Genomic DNA, 16,971 nt, shown 5'->3' with positions numbered 1-16,971 from the left:
GAATACCAAACTAAATTAAATAAAAATGCACTAGAGTATTCTAAAATCAATCCACTTATAGTTTGGTTTAATAAAAATCCATGAAGGATGGGTAGACATAAGAAATGCACCTGCTCAGTGAGGGTGTTCCATAAAACATACACACAGCTATTGAAGTGTAGCTGTGGAATAGGGTTATTGAACACTAGCAGGAGTTAATTGCATGGCAGTATGTTGAACATGCATCAGTTGCCACACTCTCACTCCAAGCTTTGCCACACCGGCAGTCAATAGTGATCTATTGCCTAAAATAATGACAGGCACAAGGCCTCTGGATATGGACCTGTGTGAGGAGCTGATGTATGATGGTTCTCCAACCAGATCGTTTGCTTCTTCTGTTTTCCGCATTCATAAATTGAGCATAAACTTTTTCTCCATTGTTTCAGCCTAGTTGAGGTACTGTACTGGAAGGCAGAACAGCTGTGTTCCGCTCCAGAAAGTCTTAAGCTATACAGTGATACCTTGGGTTAAGGACTTAATTAGTTCTGGAGGTCCGCTCTTAACCTGAAACTGTTCTTAACCTGAGGTACCACTTTAGTTAATGGGGCCTCACGCTGCCACCGCACAATTTCTGTTCACATCGTGAAGCAAAGTTCTTAACCCAAGGTACTATTTCTGGGTTAGCGGAGTCTGTAACCTGAAGCGTCTGTAACCTGAAGCGTCTGTAACCTGAGGTACCACTGTACAGGCGTTTTTGTCTGCAATCAATGAAGGGGAGTTCAAGGACTTCCTTGCTCAGGGGTTCCCAAACCCAAACCATGGAACGTGGACCACCAATGGTCCACAAGCGTCATTCAAGTGGTCTGTGGCATGTCCACATGAAATATTAATACTTCATTTTGCACGAGGGGGGTTACATTCTGGACTCCTGTGCACATAGGTGGGGTCTGTGTAAAGCATTCCACCCCTGTTTTGCCCTTTTAGTGATCATTTAGTGATGTCTTCTGTCACATCCAGGTTCAGCACCACGGTGCATGCACGATCACGTGTCAGACGGATGTGTGTCAATCAGGAGTTGCCTGTATTGTTTCTTCCATTGTATTTTATTGCTTCTTTTATTTCTTATATTGTATGCTATCACATTTCAATTTGAATTCTACGGAATGCAAATTGTAATGCAATAAAAGAAAAAAAAGAAGCATGAAAATACAATGAAAAATCAAACTTAGTCTAGCACAGCACAGCACAATTGCTACTAGTCAGAAAACAATTCAATGGTCTGCCAAGACCATCAGCTATTTTCAAGCGGTCTGTGGGGAGAAAGGTTTGGAACCCACAGTGCTAGCTCTACTGCATCTTCATCGCCACCACCTTCCATATGACTGAGGGCAAGTATCTGCAGAGGAGGGGGCCCAGTGTACTCATTGAGACTTCCCATGAGATTTAGTAGCATGGCTACGCAGGGCTGTTTTTTTAATTGTGCTGGGAGCCTCTATGAATACAGCAGCCTCTTTGCTGATGGTGCCTTACCAGTCAGGTTGTACCAGCAGTAATCTGCTAGCACAACGATGTCAATAAGCCAGCATAGTTCCCAACTCCCCCCATCTAGTTTTGCTGTACTCTAGCAGTGAGGATGAATTTAGGGGCAATGCTATATCCCATGGCTGGCATAATTTGATACAGTTGCTCTATTTGTTTGTAAATTGTAGTAAAAAGAAAAAAATATGAGAAATGGCTCTAAAAATGATCTCTCCAGACCTTTGAAATTTCAGGAAAGGAATGAAGATTTTTTTAAAAAAGAAAATCTAATCCCAAGTGATCTGATTTCTTTTTTTTTTAAGTGCAGTAGTTCTAAAACACGTAGCTTCTCCAAACCAGTCAGCTGTCTATTATCCAATTATATATCCAATCATCTCATTTTTATATACCATTGTTTTTATATATTGATTTTTTATATATTTGCAATTTTTAATTATAATAATAAATTAAAGAAAGAAAGAAAAATCAATGACTCAATAGATTTGGAAACAAATATCTCCAGTCATAACCCACCATGGTGTTTTACCCGTGAGTAGCATGGCTGAAATTCTACAAGCATAGCTTGCTTGACAGAACTTTGTTATGGGAGCTGTATGATCTTCCAGTCTTCTCAGCTGGCGGTAGTGCATGGGGGAAGACTGTCAATATCTCTATTTAGCTGCCCAGAAGACTGTAAAATACACAGATTCCCCAGCCTCCCTTATTTTTCTTTGCTTTAAGTATTTTGCTTCCTGTAGCAAAGACTGCCATATTAGTCTTGTAGCAGCTCCTGAGTTCCCCCAAGACAAGACAAAGCTGCATGCCAAACGAAACTGTCCTAGCAGCGTTTCCCTACTGGTAGGCTATTTCCCTACTTTCCTGATAGGCTATTCTTGGCTGTTCCAGTACATTGACTTGAAGGACAATAACCTCTAGCTTGTTTAACAACTTGCACAGCAGGGGCAATTACACTCCCTTTAATTGGCTTGTGGGGTTTAATCATCCCCTGGGACACAACTTCTACCGTTTCTCATTAATTGCCAGCTTGCAGAGTTATTCTAAGGAAAATGGGATGTACTAGAGAATGACAAACTAAGGGCAGCTTTGAGGTCTAAGGATTTAAAGACAGCAGTGGTTACTACCAGACAAGGTGATATATAGAGATTTCCTGAATATATCACCCAAAGCATCTACCAATTGCATTCTACCCATTCCATGATCCTCACCCTTCTATGCAAGTGACCCATCAGTTGCAACAGAGTGAAGGCCACCAGCAAGCTGCCACCAGAAGCTTGGCCCATTCCCAGAGCCCAAAGACATACTGTAGGCTGTTTGAGCATGGACATATAGCACTATGTCATGGATGTTCATTTTAAGAGGTGAATAAAAAGGAAGGAAATCCTGTATGTGGTACAAGAATAACAACCGTGTGATCATCATACACTGGCAAGGCCTTGAGACTCAAGGAGACTCCTATTATTCCTCAGCTATGCTCTGTAGGTTTGTTTGATTTTTCCATCAGGATCCTGCAGCTCAGTTCTCTTTACCAGCAGCAGGAAGTTGCTGGGAAGGGGCTTAGAAGCAAGAATCTGTCAAACTGTTGTTTTATTTCCTACAGTGTTGGCTGACTGGCCAAAATCCTATTTTTAAAAAATCAAATTTAGGAAAACAACCCCGAACATGTCAAGGCTATTGGAACAAATGATACAATAGAGTGGGGGCAGTTGGGGTGGGGATCTGTTTTGCTTTCTTTCTTTCTTTTTGTTCAGCCACAGGCAACTTATTTATTTATTTAAACACCTTTTTCTTTTCGCTGTAACACACCATTTCCCCCCAAAGGGCCGCGAAGGTTCAAAGGGACCGAGAGCACCGATAAATCACGGCCATATAAATGTCTGCTAGTGAAGTTTGATTCTTATTTACCCAGGCCCCTTCAGCCAATCTTCAGTCTGGATCCAAAGGAGGCAGATTTACTTCCTCTGAGATGCCCCCAATTCACAGAGCACTCATCTTTCCCAACTGCATCGCTTTCAGCTTTTCTGCAGCCAAAATGGAAGCCACATTTCAACTTGCTGAAGGGTTCAGCATTTGCTTTGTCTGCCTCTGTGACTCCCTTTGCTCTGACTGTCTCAGGCTGCTTGAAGCTGACTTGTGTACATGCAGTTACTGTTTGTTAAAACAGTAGCCAGCTGTGGGTCATTGTGTAAGTTTCCAAAGGCTGCTTCCGGATGATCTGTTTATTGAGCTTTCGTCCTGATTTGTATGCAGGGAGGTTAGACGATACTGGCTATTTATTGAGCATTCCTTCCAATTTGTTTGTGAGGAGGTAGACAAGGTTGCATCAAGCATTATCCCACACCTGCCAGTGCATCATTTCCCAGTCACTTTTCTTATCAGAAATTGTCCCATCTTTTGGGGAAGCAATTGGCTGGTATGCTGTTGGGTAAACCCAAACATAGCTGTAATCTAGAAGTGCTCTAGCAACACTTGATGCATCCAGGGATTAGGTAAAAAAAAGGTAAGGTAAAGGACCCCTGGACAGTTAAGTCCAGTCAAAGGCGACTATGGGGTTGCGGTGCTCATCTCTTTTCAGGCCAAGGGAGCTGGTGTTTGTCCACAGATAGCTTTCTGGGTCATGTGGCCAGCATGACTAAACTGCTTCTGGTGCAGTTGATGGAACCAGAGCGTGACGGAAACCAGAGTGCACAGAAATGCCGTTTACCTTCCCACCACAGCAGTATCTATTTATCTACTTGCACTGGTGTGCTTTCAAACTGCTAGGTTGGCAAGGAGCTGGGACAGAGCAATGGGAGTTCATCCCATTGTGCCGGATCCAGGGATTAGAGGAGCCTGGCACACAGTTTAACACCCCAAACTCATAACACCATAGAATCTTCCTAACAGTGCAATTGTGTGCATGATTGTTCAAAGGAACTTCCTCCTAGATAGGTGTCCCTAGGGCTAGCCAAAAGAGTCAAACATTGCACCCTACAAAGCATACACTTTGCCAGCTGTTGAAAGTTCGAGTCTTAATCTGTAAAGTGCTATGTTTCTGTATGACTTGCAGTAATTGCTTTATACTCACACTTGCCCTTGCGAGATTCTCCTCAGCCTGGCCAAGTAATTATGCAAGATGAGTAAATAAAACATTATTGGAGCTTCTGTTACCACAAGAGTAAAGGCAGCTGTTGGGTGAGCTGTAGATGATCTTCGACAAGGAAATGTGCAGAATCAGATATAGTAGGATTAATAATATCACATTTGAGGATCAACCTGGACCAAAGGTAGTAGATTAGACAAAAATTAGGGGGAGGGGTGGTGAGAGAGAGAATAATCACACAATAAAAAAATAAGTTCGTAAAATGCTTACTCCTTCACATTTTTAGACTAGGGATGTGATCCTAAATGCAGTTACTTGGGGGAAAGTACCACCGAATTTAGTAAGGCCCACTTCCAACATGTACACAATCAGGCTACAATGCGTGCTCTCTCTCTTGGCTAGCAACTGTATAACATGAAACATTATATATATATATATATATATATATATATATATATATATATGTTACAGATGTATAGGTCCAAGCCTATTTTCCAGCCAATGACAGTGAAAATCTATCTCTTAACAAAATGGACAGATATAATTGCACCGCACACAGTTAGATGTGTGTGATTGATACAAGCCGAATGAAAGGGAGGGAGGCTGAAATTATAATGATATATAAAGATCTGGATGGGAGAGTGAAAAAAAGAAAGCAAAGAATCATTTTTAATATGATTAATATTGCAGCAAAAAGGGGAAGAAAGGAAGGAGATGGGATTTTGCCCCCTCCCTGTTATAACACTCTGTTCCCGTGCAATACTGCTTAGCAGGAAAAGCCTTCCAGCTGAGGGCTATGAAACAGTTATCACTGTTAGGTGATTAAGTTACTAATCCTTCAGGGAGAAGACATTTAGAGGCCCATATTAAAGGAGAGTGAGGCAAAATTACATTCCGTTTCAATTTAGTTTAGCAATTCTAGTGATTTAGTTAAATGAAAAGCAATTGTTCCAATTAATAGTATTGAATGTTATTCATCAAAAGTGTCAAAACAGCTGTGTTGGTGCATTAGTAACCTATTCTCTTGTCAGAGATATGGATAATTCCCCAGGACTGAAGCAGGGAAATGGCACAGCATTCAGCAGCCTTTGGAAACAACTGCATGAAAGCATTTTCTCCCTACAGAGATGTTGCGGCACTTCGATTAAATTATTTGGCATCGTTTCAAAAGGATCATAGTTGGACCAGTATTCTGAGGTGGAATGTGGATTCTCTGAGCATATAGATCCATCATTGATTTCTTCTGGAATGTTCAGTAAATTTATTTTATTTTATTTTTCAAAAAAAAGGAGGGGAATGTGTGTTCATTGCACAGTACAATTTGTATTAATTAACCTATTTCCATGCTTAGCCTGAGGGTGGAGTAGGGGAAGAAATACTATGGATGCTATTTTAGAGAGGCTACTTTTATATGAATCCTGATGTAGAGTTGCCTGCACGCAAAATATATTAAATTGCTATTTAACAAGAACGTTTGAATTTTCACTTATGTAATAACGTCTGTATTTGCTTTTTGACACTTGTTTTGCCCGTCTAGTAACAATTTGGGGGAGGAAAGGTAAAACATATATTGGGGTGTGTGTGTGTCTTTTACATAGTACGAAATATCTGAAGATTGAGTAGGTCATTGCAAACCTTCCAGCGATTTAAATTAACTCGGTTCTGAAATGTTAGAATTCATTTACAGCACAGTCCTGTACTTGCCTACTCAGAATCAGAAGTGAAACCCATTGGGCTCAATGGGGCTCTGCTCTCAGGTAGGTGTGTGTAGCAAGGGCATCTACCTAAAGCTCTTCAGATGTTGTTGGACTCCAACTCCCATCAGCCCCAGCTAGCATAGAGAATGGTCAGAAAATATAGGGATTGGAGGTCATCCAGGTGTGGATCTACCATGAAACAAATGAAGCTTAAGCTTCAGGGTCCAAAATCCTGGAAACAACTGCATGAAAGCATTTTCTCCCTACAGAGATGTTGCGGCACTTCGATTAAATTATTTGGCATCGTTTCAAAAGGATCATAGTTGGACCAGTATTCTGAGGTGGAATGTGGATTCTCTGAGCATATAGATCCATCATTGATTTCTTCTGGAATGTTCAGTAAATTTATTTTATTTTATTTTTCAAAAAAAAGGAGGGGAATGTGTGTTCATTGCACAGTACAATTTGTATTAATTAACCTATTTCCATGCTTAGCCTGAGGGTGGAGTAGGGGAAGAAATACTATGGATGCTATTTTAGAGAGGCTACTTTTATATGAATCCTGATGTAGAGTTGCCTGCACGCAAAATATATTAAATTGCTATTTAACAAGAACGTTTGAATTTTCACTTATGTAATAACGTCTGTATTTGCTTTTTGACACTTGTTTTGCCCGTCTAGTAACAATTTGGGGGAGGAAAGGTAAAACATATATTGGGGTGTGTGTGTGTCTTTTACATAGTACGAAATATCTGAAGATTGAGTAGGTCATTGCAAACCTTCCAGCGATTTAAATTAACTCGGTTCTGAAATGTTAGAATTCATTTACAGCACAGTCCTGTACTTGCCTACTCAGAATCAGAAGTGAAACCCATTGGGCTCAATGGGGCTCTGCTCTCAGGTAGGTGTGTGTAGCAAGGGCATCTACCTAAAGCTCTTCAGATGTTGTTGGACTCCAACTCCCATCAGCCCCAGCTAGCATAGAGAATGGTCAGAAAATATAGGGATTGGAGGTCATCCAGGTGTGGATCTACCATGAAACAAATGAAGCTTAAGCTTCAGGGTCCAAAATCCTGGAGAGGCCCCAGTAGTAACTTTAGTCCACATCGCTTAAAAAATGGATCTAGGAGACCCAGTTTCAGTTGCATAACTCAAAATGGTTATTTTTTTCTTGTATCTATTTCAACACTCCCAAAGTTTGAGAGATAGTAGCACGTATGTTGTTGTAAACAACACCATTGAAGAAGATAACAGTGGTTATCCAGACCTCAATGCTGGTTGCAAAGGGGCCTCCATAACAGTTCAAGCTTCATGGCCACCAAAATGTAGGTCTGCCACTAGCCTGACTGTGGTTGGTTCATATAAACAGCATCCACCAGATGCCTGTGGAAACTGACAAAAAACAAATGCTGCTCTCCCAGTAGTAAAATTTATATTAAAAGAGAAAACCCTACTGGGTGTGGAAGGAATGTTAAGTATAATTGTTTAATTGTACATTGAAATGGAAAATAACTCTGTATATGCCTATATGTGCACTGCTAACTGGGGAAATTCCACTGAAGCTAAGAAGGACTCTCTGAGTGCCTAATGGGTTGATAATTAACTTAGGATGTTGTCTGCTAGCTCCCACATGGTGTTTAGCTTTAGACCATGTGACAGGAATTCAATTGCAAATTGCCTTTTTGTGTGTATGTATGTTTCTCTGAAAGCCATAGAGGACAAAAGGATATGATGATGGTTTCTCTTCAGGAGAAGAGAATGCCCAAATGCCTTCAGGAGAAGAGAATGCCTTAGGCTGGAGTGCAGGCTATGAGAGAGTGCAGGCTTTGTTTTTAGCTCTGATTGTAATTATTCTATATTTGTAAGAAGTGGATCCTGTGCTTTGGCAACCATATGCTTTATGGAACTATCTGGATGTAACACTGATTGGTTTGTGTCTGTTTTTGGAATAAGTTCTGTTAGTAAAGCTTTGAAACCATATTTGGGGTCTGGACAATTTTATTCCAAGAGGAGCCAGTTTTTATTCAGCCTACTGCTTCAAGATGCACGATATTAATGCCTGCTATAAGGAAGGCATAATGGGAATCAAACCACAACTCTAAAGATAAGCTGGGCTCATGGCAACAGGGTGGAAATTGGAGAAGCATTGATCTTCCCACAGCCCCTCCTTTCAGAAGCTTAATAAAATTATTTTCCCTCCCATTGCAACCATGCAGCAGCCACAGGGCTAGCATATTGCCTCCCCATTCCAGGCGCATCTCTCGCGATCTGCTCCCAATATGTCCCCCAAATGCCTTCTTGTTTCTCCCTATACCACTGTAGCATTGGAGGAGATGGAGGAGATTTTTCGGCTGCTGGGAAGCCTCCATCATCAGACCTTCCTCCCACAAGGGCGGATCTTTCTGCCTGTCCGCAGAAAGGGAGATCAGCACTGTCGCACAGACCCCAGGATATCTTCTCAGGGGCCATTATATAATTCAGTCATTTCCACCTTAAATGCATTTGGTATGTGTCACCTGGGGTGGTCAGCCCACTCAGAGTACACTGCAGTGTCATGAAGTGCAGATAATAAATGGCAAGGTCTGAGTCAGATACGGCTGTAGCAATGTAACCGCCTTACCAAACGGGATGTGGGTGGGGGGAGCGACTATTTGACACCAACCTATTTGGGAGGTCCAGGAGCAATAGAAGATCCAGCAGAACTTTTAAGCTGCATGACAGGAAAACTCTAACCTACTCTCCCAACTAATAATCAAACTTGCCAACAACAATTACTTCTCTTTTGTCAGGATTAAGCCTCAGTCGATTTCCTGGTCTTGCAAGGACCTTCTCAAAAAAGCACTAAACAAGACTTGCCCTGGCTATGGAAAGCGATTTCTTGCACACAGATCCCCCTGGCAGCGGAACTACCCACGAGTTAATGCTTCATGCCACTTTCTTTTATACATGATGTGTAACTCGGGTCAGATGTTTCGGTGCCTCTTCTCGGGGAATCAATCCATCAAAACGAGTGATTAAGAACCTAAGAGGAAAAGTTCGGATGTAACCCCTGAATACAATGGGGTAATAAAACACAATGGTGCTGATAGCCTGGGAATATGACACTCTGGCACAAGACGGTTCCTTCTATTTTGGGAAACGGAGACTAGTCTGAACATGGCCGAGGGCATCCTGGAGCTCATTAATCTGTATGGGAATGACGGAGACAGGATAAAAGGTCTGATAAGGCTTTCCTCCAGCCTTTTCCTTACAGAACACTCGCCCTGCAGCCGCCACGGCTATCTCTACTCAATAAGGCTTTATTACATTTCCTCCCGGGACTTATAATTGCCATCTCTGTATGGCCGATGCTATCATCTTCCTTTCCTTTCAAATTTCCACAGCCTTTTAAATAAGAGATTACGAAGTCTCTGTCTTTTTTGCACTTCATTGTTATGGGCTTCCCCCCCTCCCTCCTGAGCCAGTCAACAAAGAAAGGCAGGGGGTAAGGAGAATTGTACTCTGTGCATATAAAACATATGAACTTCAAGTATAAGGGAAAATAATAATAGAAGCCCAGATCTTCAGGGATCGCTGACTGCTGCTCCTGACAGCATCATCATCATCATTATTATTATTATTACAAATCTGCATACCACCCTATACCATTGTTATAGAGTGGTTCACAGCATAAAATCACAATATAAAAACACAAAATACATAATAAAAACAAAAACAACTACCCTCTCTGACACATTTTGAATCAGGCAAAGGCCTGGTTAAAGAGAAACGTTTTTGCCTGGAGTCTAAAGGTGTATACTGGAATGTATGAAGATGGAGTCTCTTTTTTTAGTTGTAGTTTTGCCTTTGTGGCAGATCAAAAAGGATTTTTAAAACAAATATTGCAGCCAGCAATCCTCAGATCATGAGCAGGGAGCCATATTGTACAGAAAACCAGTATGGTATCTGGAAGCCCAGATTCAAATCTCCACTGTGCCATGAAACTAACTAGGTGCCCTTGATCCCATCCCTGTGGCTGTGTACACATTAGTGGCTTAAAACGCAAAAGTATCATTTTTCCCTGTTGCATTTCAAGTAGCATTTGCACATTGCTGTATACACCAGAGAGAGGACACAGATGTTTTCACCCAATGTGCATTACTTGTTTGGTTTCCCTACACCTGCTGCCACCCCCAACTCATATTCATGAAGTTATTACTCTATCCACTTTCTCCACCATGCATAATTTTGTACACCTCTGCCTGGGAGATCATTGGGAGTGGGGCGAGGTGGCTGCACATTCAAGAAAGCATTCAGGACATCTGTTGGCTGCCTGAATAGCAGTGAATCACTACAGAAATGTCTCCTGTCACTTGCAGCACAGTCCTATGCATACTTATTCAAACTTAAGTCCCACGCTGTTCAGTGAGGCTTATAGGTAAATTTGCATAGGAATGTAGCCTTAGATGCTTCCAGTTACCAATGGTGTGCAGTTGTTGGGCTAGAAGGAAGAGGCTAGTCCCCTAAATGTTCCCTTGGTTCCTCCTTCCCAAAGCCTGGGAAGCTTCTGCCCAGCTTGGGGAACTCAGTTCCACCTCCAACTGGGGACACCCGCGTCACGCTGGGGCAACCCCGGCAATGCCATGGGGCCTTGCAGCCAATCAGCTCTCTTGGGGACATGGCCGGGGCCGATTTAAACCGTGGTGTGATGGTGTAGCTTCCTCTTTCCAGCCTTGCACCATCGATCTCCCGTCCTTTCTGAGGTCCCTTTCTCAGGTTGTGTCATTGGCCTTGCTATGGACTTCGTGTAGGAGTAACAGAGATGACAGGAGGTTGGATGCAGGTGAGCTGTGCAGAAGCATGCTGGCAAGCATACTCCAAGCAAGCTGCCGGCTAGCTCTCCCGAGGCTTCTTTTATTAGCAGAAGTCAACAATTGGAAACAGTAGTGAAACAACCCTGAACTTAACATATTTCCATCTAAGCACATTTCCAGCATTAGCAAATACACGTGTCAGCAGGTGTTTATCTCAGATGTTCCCCCCGATACTTGATGACGGCTGCGTCCCCAGTCATGCTCCAGCCAAGCGCTATGTCTAACAAACAAATTGTGAGAGGACAAAAGGTCAGGGGAAAAACCCTGTTTTCTAGCCAAGAAGGTCAGGGAAAGCTCCTGGACATACTGTTGCATGTCTGGTGTGAGGTTTGCCTTCGCAAAGCAGAGCATTACCTCTACAACTTCAGTTGGTCCCTGTTAAGGGGCCTGGTAGGATTTTTCCCACTTGGCAAATTGGCACCAGCCACTTGGTTTTCGCCTACCTCATAGCAATTATCACAACTTTGTAAGGTTTGGCAGTTAGGCATTGGAATGGTGATGTAGGGGAGGGGAAGTGCGGCCATCACCTGCCCCTCCGTGCGGAAGGGTATTCCGTTAAAGGAATCCAGGGGTGTGGATCTCGTCCGAAGCCTGGGCAGTGCCACGACCCCTTCGGGAACCCAGGGGATGCTTGAGTTGATCCACATCGGCAGGGCTTCCCCTACTGGTGGTTTACCCTTACAGACTTCCTGCAAGGTGGGGAGGAGTCAGATATGGATGCCAATGCCTAAGCCAATACCATTCATATTCTGTAATCAATAAAGTTATGGCCTAAATTTGGCCATTAACATTAACCTAAAATTCTGTATCCTTGTGTCTTGATTTCTCCTGGGGGTGGCTTAGGGGCCTTGACACGCAAGTAGGTGCAATGCTCACTGGCATGACATCTGTCCCCCCCCCCCATCGCCATTGCAAGATGGTGTCTCTCACCCTAACTGTTCCCCAATGAAAAATTCCACTGCATGTCACTGCCAGTTACCATTATAGCAACTTACCAGAAATAATTCAATGGCAGTTGTTGTAGTGAGCCAAACCTTTCGATTTACACATTCAAACATGCAAAGATAGATATTTTCATCCAAGGAAAGTGAACAGCGGCATTATTACTGTACATCTTTAGACTTGGAGCCCAAAATTATTATATTTCTCAAAACAGTCACTCTCTTGAAAAACTCTATCCATATACGGTAGGTTTCCAATGAACTCTCGCAATTAAACTGTTTTCCTATTAAATGAAACACACCTTTTCCCCTGAAGTGCAATTAAATGCATCCCATCAACGTATTTGGAACCTTCATTTAAACGAATGGCAGTATCATTCTGAAACAGCTGGGGGTAACATGCTCAGTGATGAAAGGGTCAAATTGGACGGGGGGGGAATACTAACATTTATATTATAAGCAATGTTGCTGCATTATAAATAAGATCACAAAATACATTATTTATACATTTAATATATTGAGCTTGCTTATAAGTTCAGCTTGCCTTCAGTTTTTTGAAGAAGCCCATTGCCAGTAGTAATGGAAAGGAAGGAAGAGGCAAGAGATTGAAATAATGTATAAATACTTTTGAGGATGAATAACTCAGAAGATGTTGGGCTAGGGAAGTAAAAGAGAACTACATTGAAAGATGCACAATTCTGGAACCCATAAGTACAGGCTTTGAACCTGACAAATTAAAAGTGCTCCACTTTTTATTGGCATTCAGGAAGTTTGGTGGATATTTGTTCAAACCGTGTGAACCTCTGACAGAGGGAAAATATGTTTTGAGGCATTTGACACATTCAGTTCTGATCACAATGTGTACTTGGTGGTGTGTGTGTGTGTGTGTGTGTGTGTGTGTGTGTGTGTGTGTGGAAATCTTTCAACCATGAAAAAATGCTTTGGAACATTGTCAAAAGTAGGTTTCACATTACTGAGTTCCTTCAAGCAGCTTTTCAAAATGTGAGCACAGTCACCCATGTTCTTGGGTATTATTTCAAGTTGAAACAAGGGCTAATTCACCAGACCAGTTAGCCTGCGTTTGGTTCTTTCCCTTCCTGGATTGCATTATGCTGAAAGCGTTGTCTGAATAGTTCAGTAAATGAACTATTAAATGAACAGGAGCCCTGGTTTTACACACCACTGAAAAAGTTTCAAGTATGTGATGATTAACAGCTCAGTGGCACACAAATTATGTTATAGATGCCTTCAGCAAACGACAGCTGGCATACACTTAGCAGGACCAGGTAGAATAATGTATGCATTTTAATTTATTAACATTATTAGTTACTGAATATTTAGCACTAGTGCAGGGTTTCCCCAAACTTGGTTCTCCAGCAGTTTTTGGACTACAGCTAGCAGGACCAGCAGTCAGGGATCATGGGAATTGTAGTCCAAAAACTGCAGGTGACCCAAATTCGGGGAAACCTTGCACTAGTGTGTTATGATTTTAGCAGGCAAGGCTGGCATAAATACTTGTGCTGCCTATGTCACCACCACTGCCACACCACTGCCACTGCTTCTCTGCATTGTCTCTCCCTCTGCCACCCCTCATTCTCTTCATAATGGCAGTGGTAGCAGCAGGGCCACCCACAAAATGGCATCCCTTTCCCTACCAAGGAAGAAGGGGTGAATAAATATCTACATCAGGAACAATGTGGGGAATAGAGATCTAGATTTGGATCTGCTGCCCCTGTCGTTCTAGCCACCTGAGGTGGATTCCTCACCTTGGCTCATGGGTGGGCTGGCCCTTGGGTAGCAGAGCTCCCTTCACCTCAGCTTACATTTTCTCGACCACTTAGGCAGAGTGAGGGAGAGGCCTTCCAGCTCCAGCTGCTTCCTCACTCTAGGAAAGACCCAGGGAGGCCTTTCCTCAGAGCAAGGCATTCTATTCAGAATTCAGGTGTGGCATTTGCCACATTGTCAGTACCAGTAATCTGTTTTGCCCTGAACCCATCCTGTGGCATATCATTCACTGCTTTCACTAGTTGAATTCAGATGTTGCCCTCATGATTTGTCTCAGTAGAAGAGTGGGGTGGTCCTAACTTGCTGACTTCCATGTGAGCAGCAGAAATGTCCTGAGAGAGGAATCTCCATGTATACAGCTGTATGTGTGAAGGCTCCCAACTTGCAGATATTCATATTATCTGTGCAGATGTCAGGGGCTGGGACCATTTGGCATGGGTTACATCAGGGGCATGACTGACCCCAGCCATGCATTGGGACATCTGCCTTTGGTTTATGGGACTTGCTTAGCCCCTAAATCCAGCTCAACCCCAATTGTATGGTCCTCACTGGTGCAACATGGCTGCCAGCATCCTGGTTGGATTCTTTCATTCAACCAGATGCTTGACAGTTGTGTCAATCAGATGCCTGTTGGCATTTCCCAGCATGACTGAATAAGATGCAAGGGCCTCAACATTGCAAACAATGCTCTTAACTCTATATCTGTTTTCCAGATATAGTCTGTGCTGTTCCTGCACAGGAAAGCACGGAAGTCCATTGCCAGACTTTCAACATGCATTTGTCAGTCTCTCTGTTTACTCAGTTGCTGGTGTGCTGTGTGTGTGTGTGTGTGTGTGTGTGTGTGTGTGTGTGTGTGTGTGTGTTATCTTATTCAATTAAACTCAAAAGGAACAGAAGAAGGAACACTTAAAGGAATGAAACAAAGAAACCGACAAACTGGGAGCATACAAAACAAATGCTTCACATACCACACTGTTTATTTGCACATCAATCTTGACCCAGATTAATCCCATAATCATGAACAGAGTACATATAAACCTGGAAATGACTTTTTAAAACTATCCAGGGGTTTTTGTTTTTGTTTTTTGAAGTATTTTTACATTAGAGGCTGACAAAGCAGGCTTGGAAGGGATGGCCAAGCAGGCTTGGAGCAGTTTAGATCCTGCAGATATCTAAAGTTAATGTCTTCTGAGAGTAAGTAGCATTTACATTCACAAAAACTATGTTATTTTTATAGGGTTAGTCCAACACACTTATTCACTGCCACCAATAACAGGTTCGGGTAGAATCAGTGAATGAGAAGCTAACTGTAAACACTCCTTGAACTCCTCTTCTGAGAATCCAAAGCAGTTTGCAAAAGATTTGAAAGATCTGAAATACCTTACATACGGCAACAAAAATGAGGAGCAGTAAAAATGAGCAGCCATAAGAACATCAGAAGAGACTACTGGGTCGGTCCAATAGAATTAAGCTTAAGCCTTTCTTCCCAGCCCGATTCTCCATGACTCCCCATACCCAACCATGGCAATAATTAGTGTTAGCAAAAAATATGAGTGTTTCTCCACAGCTTAAGGCTAAGACAGATCTTCAGCAGATTAGTCCACTGGATGTTTCAAACTGAGGTGGCCTTAGAAAATATTAACACTGCTACTTGGTTGGTTACAACGTGGTCAGGCGCTGAGTGGTCAAGACTCCTCCCCACTTGATGCTGTGCAGGGAAAAGGAGCCCAGCTCTACATTCCCCATTCCCCATCACGGCAGTGGGGACAGAACACCTGTGTGTCCTGGCCTGGCGCACGAGTGCTCAGATGCTATATGGGGGTGGGGGGCGTTATGTAAAGTTACCAGATTTTTTTCAATGAATCCAGGGACACTTTTCAGCTTCAATGGATTTTGTATGGGGACTGATGTGTAAATCCAGGGACTGTCCCCGGGAAACGGGGACGTCTGGTAACCTTAGCGTACGTGATGTGTCATGTGATGTGTCACGTGATGCACCCTCCCCCCAATGGGGGGGCAGTTCAGTGCCCCTGAATGTGGTGTGGATAACACCAAGGTTGCAGATTCGATCTCTGTATGGGACAGCTTCCTGCATTGCAGGGTCTCTTCCAACTCTACAGTTCTATGATTATGTGAATGCCAAACTGCTGTTATCTCAAAGGACATACAATGCAGACACCTTTCTCCATCATGGGTACCTATAAGCTCTCCCCTTTCTCAAACAACCTTCAAATATAATAGAAGTTTAGCTACGGAGCAGCCATTGGTATCGTGCACTGCAGAAACAGAGAGAGGTATGAAGAGGGGAAGAAAAATAATCTCAGCACACTGTAACAGGTTGTTAAATATTGCTATTTGAAACGGGAAAGATAAATTTCAAAGTGCTAGAGCAGGTCTAAGAACCCCATTAATAGAAATTAGAGGGAAATCTAATAGGAAAAGACAGAGAGAGAACATTCTCCCCATTGCTCCCTGGGGAAACCTTGTAGACTGAGAGATGACACTTTATCTCCCCGAATCCCCACGAGTGCAATAGTCACAGCACTCACCCTGCAAATAATAATAATAAATACGGTCTGAAGTGACTCCCGCTATTCCAGGCTTAATAAATGGGCTGAAATAGTGGCAAATTCTGATACAGAGAGCATCTTTTCAATAAAAGTAGATAGGGTTGTTAATAACGTTAATGGAGTATCATACAGCTTCTCATGCCGAGAGGCTCATATAGCCTATCATGCAGTTTTATTATTTTTAATAACTATTCTCCTACGCTCCCTCTACTCCATCCTCCCCTCCCCACTGTTGCCGCCTGAATATAAACCTTCCGGCAGTGTTCTATTCTGCCATATGTTAGCTGCATGTTGGAAATGCATGTCAGGAGTTTACCATCTTCTGATGAGCTTCATCCTGATACTTGCTGTGGCAACACATGTTACACAAACCCTACAGGAACATTATCACCACCTTTCTGTTTAGGGTTCAGTGTAGCAAACATTTATCTGTCCCTGGGGACCTGATGCCTTCTTTAACTATATCCTATGACTCCATACAGCCCTTCTGGATAGTATCAACATCTCTCAGACCTTACGGCCTGTCAG

Source organism: Podarcis filfolensis, assembly GCF_964270895.1.
Source record: "Podarcis filfolensis genome assembly, chromosome: 6".
Classification (NCBI taxonomy): Eukaryota; Metazoa; Chordata; class Lepidosauria; order Squamata; family Lacertidae; genus Podarcis; species Podarcis filfolensis.
Note: the sequence above shows the minus strand (reverse complement) of the source record.